We start from the raw sequence: 13075 nt of genomic DNA on the forward strand, positions 1-13075 counted from the left end.
CCTCGCTAACCAATCGTTGCTAGGGGCGGTACGACGGAGACTGAGGCGCGCCAGGTCATTGGTTAGATTGGTGTAGTGGGCGGGGCCATGGGTCGAGGTGCGGCCATAGGTAGGAGGCGCGAACCGAGGCGAATTTGCCGCCGCCGTAGGGGGAGGCGTGGCGAGGAGGCGGCCGGGAAGGCGATAAGGAGGTGGGGCTCGAGGCTGGGGCGGGGCGACCGTGGGGCTGGGCGACCGTGGGCCCGGAGGACAGCGATCGGCGACCGGCGGCTAGAGATCGTGGGCGAGGGGAGCGCGACAGTCGCTGCTTCGGGAGATCGTCGCTCGGCCGGTAGGTGACGGAGCGGGACCCCGAGTCCCGGAGCGGGAAGCACCGGGGATGGGTCGCCCCTCAGCCCGGGAACGGGATGCGGCCTGGCCCGCCGCCCTGGAATAGTGGGGTCAGCGGCGCGGCCGATCAGACGAGTCCACTCGCGCGCGGGCCCTCGGCCCTAGGGTCTCACCACCGGCGCGCCCTCACGCACGCTGCCAGGGCCACGGTCGCGCGCCGTGATCGCCCTGCACCCCCGCAGGCGCACGCTAGTCAGAATCGCGCACGGGGGCGCCCTGCTTCCCCTTCCCAAAATCCCGATTCCCCAGTGCTCAGCGCCGGGCCTGCCCCTCCTTCCCCGTTCCCTGGGTGCTCTGTAGGATAGGGGCTCCCCTAGGCTCGGGGCAGGTTTTTAATGTACAAGTGCTCCCTGTCCGTGCGCCCTCCCACCTGCCCTGCCAGTGAAACCCTCTGGCCTTCCCTAGGAAGTTTTCGGTCGCACACCCGGAGGCGGGGAGAAGGAGCAGAGGCTGCCCTTGGCGTTCAGCGGAGCATGCTGGCCACTCGCAGCATCCTCCCGCTTCCCCTGACTCCTCTGTAATCCTTCTGGCCACTCCACTCGGGACTTTTATCTGTCGGCTCAAATATATTTCCATCTTAGAAGCTCTATGTGGCCCCTAGCAACCTGCAGCCACTGGGCACCAGGCAGAAAAAGGCCACTTGTATGTACAGTGCATGAAGTCTCACCTGCCCAGGAGCCTCCCCGGTGCCGCGTAATTTTTTTTTTAAGTGTTTCCTTCCTTCCTTATTAAAGTTAAAATGTTGCTCTCAGTCCTGAATGACGAAATGGGGAATGAGCATGGTTCGCAGAGAGGATGAGTGGAGTACATGTAACAGAAATCAGTTTTTGTTAAATGGAGAGCGTGAACACCAGTGACTTGATTAAGAACTGTAAAAGCAAGTGAAATGAAATGATGAGAGGTAGAGCCTAATTCAAAAGAGCAAACGGAAGTTTATTCCAGGAAAAATGTTGAAAACCCCTTGCCTAGAAACATGGTTGTTCTGAAAGATTAGAAGGAGATAGCATCTTAACATTAGTGATGTGTTTTTTACTAAGTATCTTCATACCTGTTACCTCCTTTTTCCTTCAGACATGCGTGACAAGATAGATAGCCCTGTCTTGTTTTATAGGAAAAGCGCCTGAGGAGGGGGGCGGTATACATCTTGCCTAAAGCCCAGCAGCTAGGACTTAAGGTGAGGACTCAAGCCGGGGCTGCTGGAATCTTCCCCATGCTCCTTGTGTTGGACCAGGACCACATCCTGGGACTTCGATGCAGAAAAAGAGGGAGAAGTGTTTGGTGTGGAATTATGCTCTTAATGTGGGAAAAAGGTGGCCAGGTGCTTGTCTTGCTTATGATGTGTTTGGATTTACTCTTGGTGTTTTTGAAGTGATGTCGAAGTCAGTTCCTATGGTGCAGTGATGCCAGACCTCTGAGTCTCTCAGACACCTTTAGGACATCCTCATTTATTTTGAAGGGTGTGGTGAACTTCTCAGGAGTTCTCAAAATAAAAGTAACAGTCTCTGACTTTAAATTTAGAAATATGTATCCAGGTATGTGTCCTCACACTTTTGCGAAATCAGACAGCAATCAGGTGCTAAACTTTAGGTCGTCTTCTGTTTTAAGAATATAAGGAGCAGTTTTAAAGGGGCTTTTTTGCCCCTGGTACTGTCTGTTAGCGTTTGTGGGAGCGGCACCGCAGACGAGAGACCTTGCCAAATGAGCCTTCATCTATCAAACAAAAATGTCTCGTTGGCCGTTTCGCCTCAACAGATGGAGGTTTGCTTCCTCATTTTGGTTCTCCCGTTGAACACTGACTTCTTTGTGATATGCTTGGAGTGTTTGTATATCATTTAATGTTGAGAAGCAGGCTTGCCCTGATTGGTTGTCCAACTCCAAGCAACTGTTGTGATTGTTTTGTGCGTGATAACAGTTCTTCTTGGCCGGGGTCTGGTGAAAGATCTGCAGAGACGTGAATGAGGCAAACCTTCCTCCTGGGTTGTTTTCTTCACTCTTGGCACCCTCTTAAGAGTGTCTTATCACATTGGCCTGTGAAGTCACTTTGAATTTCCTATTTTTTTCCTGTCTCAATGGACAGCGCATGAGCTTTCCTAACAGGCCTGACTGCAGAGACGAAGAGCTGACAGATTCATGTTGGTTGACTTGATGGATGTCTTTCTGGGTGGCTAGTTAAGAAACCTGAAAACCAAATTCAGTTCTAAATTAAAAGTAAAAGTCAGCCTGATACACAGAGAGGCAACGTATTTGTACCAACAGCTCTCATCGTCTCAGAGCTGGGTGTTTTTTTTTCCTGGCAAAAGGTTAAAATGCAACTAAAATTCTGCTTTCATGATTAATAAGTCACTACCGCAGTTGTGTCTGATGCTTCCTGTTTGCCCCATTTTAGTATTTCAGTTAAACTGGAAACATCTGAGCATTATGGGCACTTTTGATAGCCCTGGTGTGAAATCAATGGGGAGGGGAATGATTCCCTGCGAGTGGATTTGGGGATCTCGGAGGATCAGCCAGCCCCCCTGGCCCCGCACACGCAGGAAAAGGAGTGGGAGTGAGCGTCTGCGGGGGGCGGGGGGCGGCGAGCGAAGGGAGGCATGTGTGAAGGCTTCGCATGTACTTGGTGGTGCTGACTGAAATGTCGAAAGCGGTAGATTAGAAATGGAAGGCCAAACACAGGGCAAATTGTGTAGCAGGACATTTCAGTGGAGCTGAGCAAGACATTGAAGTGCTTTGGATACAAGTCCTACGTCGTGGGCTGCCCTGACCACCTGAGCGACAACGCAGAGAAAAGTCATTTTTCCTCAGTGGTCTGTGCGCCTTTCTTTGTATTCTATTTGAAATGATTCCCCTGCCTTCTTGCTATTGTATATTCTTTAATCCCTTGCCCTACCCATTAAATCCCTTGAAATTATATGGCGTCAAGAATAATGGTACTTTGTAGCTATTGTTTGTGTTGTCTCACAATATTTGTATAAGGAAAGACAGGAAAATAAAGCCTGGTGAAGAAAAATACAGTGGAGGAGATGACTCAAGAAATCAATGTTATGCCCAGAATCTAAACTCACATTTCTTTTTAAAGATTTTTTTAAAAATGTATTTACTTTTAGAGAAACAGGAAAGGAGGGAGAAAGCAGGGAGAAAAACATCAACATGTGGCTGCTTCTTGCGCACGCACCCCCAACCGCCCCCAAACAGGGACCTGGCCCACAACCCAGGCATGTGCCACAAATGGTGGTGTTGTCGGGCTGTAAACATTGTTGGTGATAGTAGTAGTAGTAATAGCAGTAGTGGTGGTTGCCAGTTACCACATCGACTAGACCCGTTTTCTGTAAGATGATGTCAGGATGGATCAGACTGCCTGACAGGGCAGAGTCATTTTCTCAGTAGGACCTCCAGCGGGACAGTTCTTCCATCAAGAGGTTTTAGCTTCCAGGGCCTCCGTGTCTTACACTGGACATTGCCCTCACCACCCTCCAAATGAGCCTGAGAAGGCCCGGGCTCAGCCTGGTCAGAGCGGGAGATTCTGAGCCGTGGGCACCCTCGGCCGTCCCAGGCCTCCGAGCCACAGGCAGAGCGGGGCCTTTCCAGGGCTTTGTTGAGTCCTCCATGTGGCGAGGTGGGTCCCAACCTTAACTCTGGGGGTAGAAAAGGAAAACACTGTGTAAAAGATAAGTCGACAGGGACTTGTTCCTCTTTGCCCTGGGGACCAGGAGGAAACTTTGGCTCTGTAGAGTAAGGTTCCCACCACCACGTGGCACCCCCAGCTCGCCACCCTTCCTTCTCCTAAATACGCCTCTGTCGACTTATCACTGGTGCCACCCCTGGACCTGCGGTCAGAGACTTGCCTAGTTCCCTTTAAATCAAGGGGTGGGGGGAAACAGTTCACATTACATTCTAAATTATTTCTTTTTAATACAAAACAAAAATATAGGCTCCACCAGGCTGATGTTCCCTTTAAATAACATTTTGTTTTCTCCCGGGGAAGCTGTCTCGATGGCCAAAGAGTCATTTCTAAAGTGAACCTAGTTTTTAGAAAAAATAGATTACCGGATGTCAGGCATCGTGTTCAGATGAAAATGAAACCAGCAGGCCTGGGGTGGCAGCTCCGCACTTGACTTCCGGCTGGAGGTGAGAGGCAGAGTGTGCTTGGACCCAGCTCGGTAGCTGGCTGGCCCCCCACACTGCATTTGATAGGTACCTTCGTCATTTTCCAGGCAGCTTTGCTTAGGTGAGCAGAGTACTTTCTCTGGAAGGTGAGTCACCCGTGCCGGGGTGGAGGTGACAGGCGATTTATTCACCCAACACAGTCGGAGGAAGTCTTGAGCTGACCTGGTGGAGAAGCTCTCTGCCAAAGATCATGTTCGTTCCAGGCCAAGGGCATTGGGGGCAGGGACGCAGAAGCCAACGTAGGCTCCCAGGGCTTGCCTACTGCCAGAGAGATGGATCCCCTGGCATGGGGTCATGTGGCTAGGGCACAGAGCCCAGATCAGCAGTGTCGCTGCACTCCTGCGTCCAGCCACCTCGTGGGTGGAAATGGCCAGCTTCCAGTGACAGTCAGCAAAGAAGCGGGAGCGGAGCTCTGATTCCACAGCTGGGGAACCCCTTGGCAGGGAGCAGAGAGGCTACAAACCGTGCTCTGGTGGGAAAGGCCTTTTGGGGAACCGTTTTCTACCTGCCTTGCTTTTCACCACCTGAGCTGGAGGTTCTGATGAGCTCCAGGAATCGGAAAAGCGAGATTACGCCGTGCATTTCCAGAAGCTTTGGAACTCCAAGCCTGCCACCACTTCTGCACTTCGGAGCCACTGTTTGGACTCAAAAAGAAGCCGCAGGGGAACTCCCGGCCAGCCCTCTCGCGGTGTCCGGTTGCTGTGGCTTCTGCTGACCCTCTTAACCTCTAAAGCCATGACCAGGTATCCATCAAGGCAAAGAATTTGTTCAGACTGTGTTCCAGATCAGTGCAGTTGTTGTCGAGCCTGACTGCTGATAGTCAGGGACATCTGTAACCAACGTCCAGGGTCACCCATAAAGCGCGCTTCACTTTATTGGAACTGCAGGGTAAGAACTAGTATTCCCTCGCAAGTGGTCGACAAGCTTTCCCTGGCCCCCAGTTCGCACCCCATCCATCTGGCCTAACCAGCAGGCATTTCGGGCAGGCATGGCTAAGTGACCCAAGGCCTCGCCTACTCTGTCACTCTGTCAAGAAAGCGCTGTTAGAATTACACACTGGAAATGATCATTACTGGTTGCATGCTCTTTTTTTTTTTTTTTTAACTAAAGAGAAAATGGCGACCCAAGGAAACCAAATGAGTTGCGCCAAGCCAAGCAGCTAGTTAATGACTAAAAGTGACCAAAGTCCAGGCCCTTTTCCCCGTGCTGCACCTCCACGGTACAGAAGAATTGCATTTTGTTTCTCCTTTGTTCCCCCCTCGACCCCGGCCCTCTCAGGCTTTCTGCAAGTCCTGGCAGACCTGGGAAGGGCGGAGTCAGGGCGGCAGCTGCTCTGGGGCTAAGAAAAAGTAAACAGAAAGCTATTTATTTGGCACTGTCTTATACCATGAAGTTCGTGTAACTAAAAGAAGGTCAAGGTTGATAAGAAAATACAATTCTGGGCAGGGTTACCCAGAAGTCTCAAAGGTTACCCACACCTGTACGGCACTTTCCTACTTGGCCAAGCAGTATCTTACCTAAGGTGGGCGTTCAAAGGAATGATTGATTGTAAGGGAACAAACCCACTGGGCGCCAGAAGCTCTTCTGTGTCTTTGTCCTGTGAAGCAGAGACATGTGGCCAGTGGCATGCAGGTGGCCAGCGGGGCCAGAGCGGTCAGCCCCATCCCAGCTGGGTCCCTCGGCTCCTGTCAGTGAAGAGGCTCTTCCTGTGGACAAAGCATGATGTCGTGTCTGGATGGTGGCCCCTGCGAGTACAAAGAGCTGTTGGAGCCAAGGTCCACCTCCCACCCACCTGCTGACGGTGACATTTTCTTTGACTGGACCAGAATCAAGCTACTAGTCAATACCAGGGTCAGGTGGGAGGCTCGGGAAGATAGAGGGGCCAGGCAGCCTCCAGTGAGGACGCTTTTGCCAACCAAGGTTAGAAATAGATCCCTTTGGCCCGAGAAGTGAGTTGGATGAACGAGTCTCCTTGAAACCAGGCTCAATAGTCCCAGCAGACAAATGCTGAACTTGGAGAGGCGGAAATTCCTTTTAGAGACAAATGTCAAAGGCAGAAATTTGTACACCACCTCCCACCTAGTGTGTGTATCCAGCTCTGAGCCCAGATGGATATCATTGAGTTCAGAAGGGTCTAGTCTCAAGGAAGTGGAAATAACTGGGTCTCTAGGTCAGCATGCAGGAAAGGGAAGGACAAGAGTGGCTCCGTAGCCAGTTTGCATGATACCTGCTTGCTGGCGCGCAGTCACAGTACATCCTGCTGTGACACCTTATGCAGGGAGCTGGCTTCCTCCCCTCTAGCTCTCCAGATGATCAAACAGTCTGGACACTCGTGTCCCAGGCCAGCCCGCCTCTCAGAGCCCCTGGCTCTCATTTATTCCTCAGGAGTGTGTCAGCCATTCTTTCATTGGGGGGACACTTGTCAGGTGCATCGAAGGTGGCAGGCCCTGCTCGGTGCCAGGGCATGAAGGTGAGGGCAGCTGAAGTGTTGCCCGTGCAGGGGAAAGATGGACGCGGAAGGAGGCACGTTAGAGGTGCTAAATCGTGAACTGCGACTAGGGGAGCGGGAGAGGAGCAAGGAAGGCCCTGCGCCCAATGGCCCCGTTTCCAGCCTGACCCAGCACTGGCTGTCACCCGCAGAACCCGTCAGGGCACCCCGTCCCCATCCTGTCAGCATCGGGGAAGGAATACCCTTAGTGTTTCTCTCATCCTGGGGCCTCGTACCACTTGTCAGCTTGGAATGGGTGCTTGAGAGCAATCTGGAAACGTCAGCCCTCTGAGGGAAAGGAGTCATTTGCAGCCGTGTAGGCACCGTTGGTAGAAATGTGCTAAAACATAGTTCAGAACAGCAGCAGATAATGAGTAGCCAGCTACTAAAGACCCAGCTGACATCCCCGCCTTGCGGGCTCGAACAGAGAGGGCAGCGACCGGAAGGGCAAATGCCGGGGCTCAGTGCCGCTCTGAGGCAGATTCAGAGGCAGAGGCCTGACCCATGACAGCGCTTCTTAGTGACGCATCCCAGGAGGGCCTGTCCAGGATTCCAGCGGTGGAAGCTCCGTGAGGGCAAGGACCTTGTCTATCGCGGTCACCACACATCTCAGATCAGCACAGCAGCTGGGGCATGGTGGCCACTGGCTGAGCTTTTTTGTTGAGTGAAAGTGCAAGGCCAGAACCACACTCCTTCTTCCAGGCCCTGCTGGCCTGAGAGAGGATGAGAGAACCTCGGGCTGTTTCATGGTTCCCTCGTCTACCGAGGAATTGGTCTGAGATCCTCTGTGACTGTTGCGTCACACCACAGGCTCCAAGCCCTTTCTCCCCCCTGGGGGAGGACGAGAATGTGACCCTCTATTGTGAAGGGACATGTCCAACACGCCCCTGCTGCTCGTGTCCTCAGGCTGGTCGCTCAGGCCAGGTCAGTCAGAGGGTGCGCAGGGCAGCACCTGCGACAAGGCCGTGGCCAGGGCTCCGCCGCCCAAGGGCAGGGCTGGGCCGTGCGCCTCCTCCCCTGTGCCGCCAAGTGTTGGGAGTCTTCGGTGGAAGGCTGAGGTGTTTGGGTTTCTTGTTTGTTCTGAAGTTCCTCAAACTAGTTCCTCAATTTCAGAACCAGTCACCAGTGACTGCAATGAACCTGAAGCCTCCTCCCTTACAGGAAGGCTGAGCCTGTCTTTCTCCATCTTCTCCGAACACAGGTAGCCCGTGCTTTAAGCCAGTCCCACCTGGGAAAACCAGAGTCGCAGACTGAGAGAGCAGGGGAGCGGTTGGGCGACCGTGGATTGCCCGTAGCCCAGGGAGCTGCTTCTTGCTCAGAAGCCAGGCGGAAAGGTTACATAAGGAGAGCATTTTTTTACAACCAAACATTGCTTGTAATGATGACTTCAGGCTGGCAAGATCCAGAAGTACATTTTGACTCATCAAAGAAGGCTGCTTGTGTCTGGCCTAATTTTATGTCACGTTTAGGGCAGTTTATGGCACTGTAATCTTTGGAAATTGGTCATTATTGACCAATATACACTGCAGCCCAGAATATTCAGTTACACAAAAGTACCCCAATCTGTAGATTTCAGTAACACTCAACGTTTTTAATATAACATACATTGGAAATTCCTTGTTGCTTGTTGTATGAAATGAAGCGTGTATGGTTGGATTTTTCCCTCCCCCATTCTCTTGCATACCAATTGCGGTACTGTCTCTGTGGATCAAGGATGCGCTGGTGGCACCTTTCCTATATGCTATTGGCCCTCCTTGTAGAAAAAAATGTTAAATTGAAAATGCCATTGTCACACTTTTTTTTTTTAAGCTTATATGATGCCCAAATCAGGGGCCTGGAGGCCGAGTACTGACCATATTTATGAAGATAGTAGCTGATACTCAAGGCTTTGCTAAAAAAAAAAAAAAATTCCAGCCCTGGCTGGTGTGGCTCAGTGGACTGAGTGCCGGCCTGCGAACCAAGGTGTTGCTGATTCTATTCGCAATCAGAGCACATGCCTGGGTCGCGGGCCAGGACCCTGGTTAGGGATGTGCAAAAGGTAACCAGTAAGTGTATCTCTCAAGTGTTTCTCTTTCTTTCTTTCCCCCTCCCTTCCCACCTCCTGAAAAATAAATAAATAAAATTTTTTAAAAAACGAAACAAAAACCAGTAAAATAGGCTCAAAAAGCCTGGAACCAGGCTTTATAAAATGAATGGCAAATTCAAAGTCTGTCATAGAACTGGCCCCTGGGATGGGCCCAGCTGCGCTGGGTGGGCTCGGGAGCACAGACGATGCAGCAGGGCCTGCCGTGTGTCCGGTCCGGCCAGAGTCTCTGCTCTCTGCTGCCATTTTACAGCTGCTTTTCCCAGAATGCAGGCTGGCTGCGTTATGCTTCCTAATTGAGCTGCTTCCTCTTGGGTCAGTCCCTGGGTTTCTCGCTAATAAACCTTTGGCTTTTGGCAGTGTCTGCGTTTGGGTCCCAATTTTTAAAACTTAGATCATTTGAAAGTGGATGCAGTGTCATGGCTGAGAGTATGGGCTTTGACAGAAAAGAGTCCCGTGTGCAAATCCTGTTTCTGGCACTTCCTTGCAGGGCGTCCTTGGACAGATTACTTGACCTTGAGCCTCAGAGTTTTCTTCCATATACAGGGGATAATATTAGTGCCTTGCCCACAGAGTTATTGTGAGGATTCAAGAAACAATGCGTGCATGACCTAATTCATAGCAACCAATAATAGCTGTCATTATTAGTTTTATTATTATTGACAACTCGCACCTAACTGTGTATACACAGAGCAGCAGATGGCTGAGAACACCCACAGATGTCCACAGGACAACTAATGTGAGCTCTAGCTGCCAGGGCATCTAGGGCCTGGTTCACGATGCACCGGCGGGTCACCCCTCAGTCCATCAGAGCCAAGGCACTGCCAGTGGACAGAGAAGCCGGGTGACACGTGCGATGTTCGTCAAAGAACATTCTCCTTCCTAGGTTGTCCTTTTCTTCCTGACCGCTGCTGTCCCTCTGCTCTCGGGTTTCTTGCCTCGTTCTTTGAGGGGGTTTGGTCCAGATCCTCCTTCGGACACCAGGGCCGCTGGCTGAAAGCTGGGGGAGGTGCGTTTCAGCTTTGCAGAGACCAGGGCTTTTTGGCAGACTGCTCTTCTCAGAGCAGCTTCCCTCTCTGCGGAGGTTCTGCTAATGCTTCTAGGACACCCACTATGTGCCAGGCACTGTATTGGGCATGTAAACATTGTTTCTTATATTTAACTGTCCTATTAAACCCTCTTATGTAGGTTTCAAGATCCCCATTTAACAGAAGAGCTGGTTGAGTCACAGATTAGCGACCTGCCCGTGGGCACACATCAGAGGGCTGAGACACTGAGATGTAAACAAGATCTTTTGACCTCAAGCCCATCCTGTCACGTAGCTGGATGGCCTTCCCTCAGGATTATTAAGTGATTTATTGGAATAAATGACTTCTAGGGCCCTCTGATCTCAAGATCAATTTGATTCCTTTATCATTTATTTATCCATCCACCCATTTTCCCCAGTTGGATTGTAAGCACCTTGAGGGCAAGGACATGTTTCTGGCAAATAACCAATATAATGTTTGGGAACCATCTGCCCTTGCCTGATGGGTGCTGCCTGCTTTCCTGACACATAGAAAAGAGAGAAGAGAGGACCCACTGAGAAAAGGGTCACCCAGAAATTTCGATTCCAGGAATTTACCACCTAGACCTATAGAACATTATGTATGTATAATCTCGTAAATAGTCCCAAAGTATATGTTTGTACATGTATAGTAATGGAACTAAAAGATTTATACCAAACTTAGTGTGTCTTCTGTTGTGGGGAGGAGGGAACAGTACAGGGATTTTTTTTTTTTCTGTCTACTCTTGTATTGTTTAAATTTTTACAACGAGCAGCTATTACTTTTGTGTTTGAAAACAAAGATGTCGTTTGAAAGCAGGGCCAGCTATTATATAAGGACAGTAGGAGAGACCAGCCAGAAAATCTTGCCCCTTCCAGTTCCCCTGGATCGGGACCGGCCCTCAGGTCCCGCCCCTTGACAGAAGCGTCCAGGGAGGAGCGGGCGGTTTCCTCTCAGGTCCAGTTCCGCTGTTTCCCACTCACTATCGAGCCACTCATGCCCACGCATTTCTTCTGCCCAGCACTAGCCCAGACCTATCACCAATGTGTGCGCTCGTCAGTGGATGATTATAAATAAAAGCAGGGGAGCAGTGGCTGCCAGAATCGAAGACAGCTGGCAGAGCCATCTTTGACCACTTTCCTACTCTTTGAGTCATACCGATAAAACCCACCGTCCCCAGGGGAGAACAAGAAAGGTGATGAAATGACAGCCAGAACTGGAGGGGTGAGCTTGCCCGTCTCCGGCCTTCTGTTTCAGTGGCCAGAACTCACCAGCCAGCCACAGCGCTTCTGGTGAGGCTTCCTGTGTGAGTGGGGGCGGGGCGGGGGCAGCCGGGGGGGGGGGCGGGGGACAGTCATAGAGGGGGAACAGTCGTCACCTACTTATTAACCCCTATTCACAAAGGTGAGCCAGGTGCCTCCTAAATTCTCATCCCACCTAGAGACCCCCTTTTTCATTACAGCTTCCCCCGCCCCCACACACACTATAAAAGAAACTTCTCTGCAGAAATGTATTTACAAGAAACTGGTAACAGATCCCCTCAGACAAATGGGAGGAGGGTTGAAAGGACTTGCACGTGTCCCTGTGTATCCTTTCTGTATCTTTAAAGCACTTGGAAACATCTGGCAGGGGAGGGGGGAATGAACACTGAGAAAAGGAATAACATGTTCATGGAGAAAAAAATGTGGGAAAATTTTAAAAGTATAAAGAATAATGAACACCTCCCAGAGAGAAGCATCACTGCATGTCCGTGGTAGGTGTCTGCATTTCTGGAAGTGTGGAGGTAACACACAGACATAGGATAGGCGGGATCGCACTTGAGATGTAAGTCCGTACCCTTTTCCAGTTAACAGTGCACTCCATTAACGTTTCCCTGCCTTGTTAAAAATTATTTGTAAGCAATTTTAATGGATGTACCAGGATTTATTTAGTAATCGTCCTCCCCCTAAAATTAGACATTTTTTCCAGATTTTTATTGTTATAAAAATACACTGAACATCTCTGTGCATCTTTTTCCGTATTACTATTTGCTCCACAGCTGGCTTGCAAAGCTGAGTTGCGCACACAGAAATGGCTATGTTCTCTTGGCATAATGCCTTGTTTTCCAGGGCTCTTTCATCTGCATTATTTTGTTTGGGAATCAAAGGGAGTAAGGGTGTGATTAAGGACCAGGGCGAGGATGAGAAAAGTGAGGGCACCCAGTGCTGTACGCAGTCAGAAAAGGAGCCCGCACAGCGGCGCTGTTGGGGGGACTTCCTGGAGGTGGAAGGCCTGAGCTTCGCCTGTGGAGGACAAGCAGGGCGGGCAGGACAACCCTCGCAAGAACGTGGCACGCTCCTCAGGAGACCTGTAGATCCGAGTAGCTAGCAGGGTGTGGAAAGATCAAGCTGGCCATCGCCAAGCCTTGTGTTTAGGGAAAGGGTGGTCAGGCATCATGGACCACAGAGTTGGCACGGGGCCCGTAAGCAGTGCAGAGCCAATAGATGTCTGAGCTTGAGGTTATCTGCTGGACAGGACGTTTTAAGGTTAGCTCAGCTTCACTGTTGGATGGAAGGGTGTCAGGGAGGAGCCAGAAGTGGGTAAAACCTATGCTAATAGGATAGGTGTCAGATGATCGCCTTAAACATTTGGAGGGGCCTGTTGGCCACAGAGTTCCTGCACGTGTGGGCCTGGCCCACACGGACAGTCGCGGGTGGGAGTTGAAGAGCGGTCGTACATTTCATTTACCGGGCAGTTTGACCTATGGAATTGGCAGCGAGGCTGCGTTTTTGTGGACGCGGCAGTTTTCTTCTTGTAATCGATCTGTAAGATTTTAATGATTAATGCGCATTCACATTTCATAGCCTCCTTAATGGGAAATGCTTGTGCAGAAATCGCTCTCCTGGGAAGCAGGCCTCAAGCTGGCAA

General features: G+C 50.9%; 1 protein-coding gene across 1 annotated transcript in view; it reads left to right on the plus strand.

Annotated features, from left to right (window-relative positions):
* Positions 1-244: 244 nt before the first annotated feature.
* The window catches only part of MAP3K14 (mitogen-activated protein kinase kinase kinase 14), a 39409-nt gene continuing 26578 nt past the window's right edge, over positions 245-13075 (plus strand). Inside the window, exon 1 of the mRNA XM_054592969.1 lies at positions 245-331. The gene's annotated coding sequence lies outside the window, so the exon portion shown is untranslated. The remainder of the gene's footprint in view (positions 332-13075) is intronic.

Source organism: Pteronotus mesoamericanus, unplaced genomic scaffold (genome assembly GCF_021234165.1).
Source record: "Pteronotus mesoamericanus isolate MK-2021 breed Mesoamerican mustached bat unplaced genomic scaffold, CSHL_Meso_final scaffold_408, whole genome shotgun sequence".
Classification (NCBI taxonomy): Eukaryota; Metazoa; Chordata; class Mammalia; order Chiroptera; family Mormoopidae; genus Pteronotus; species Pteronotus mesoamericanus.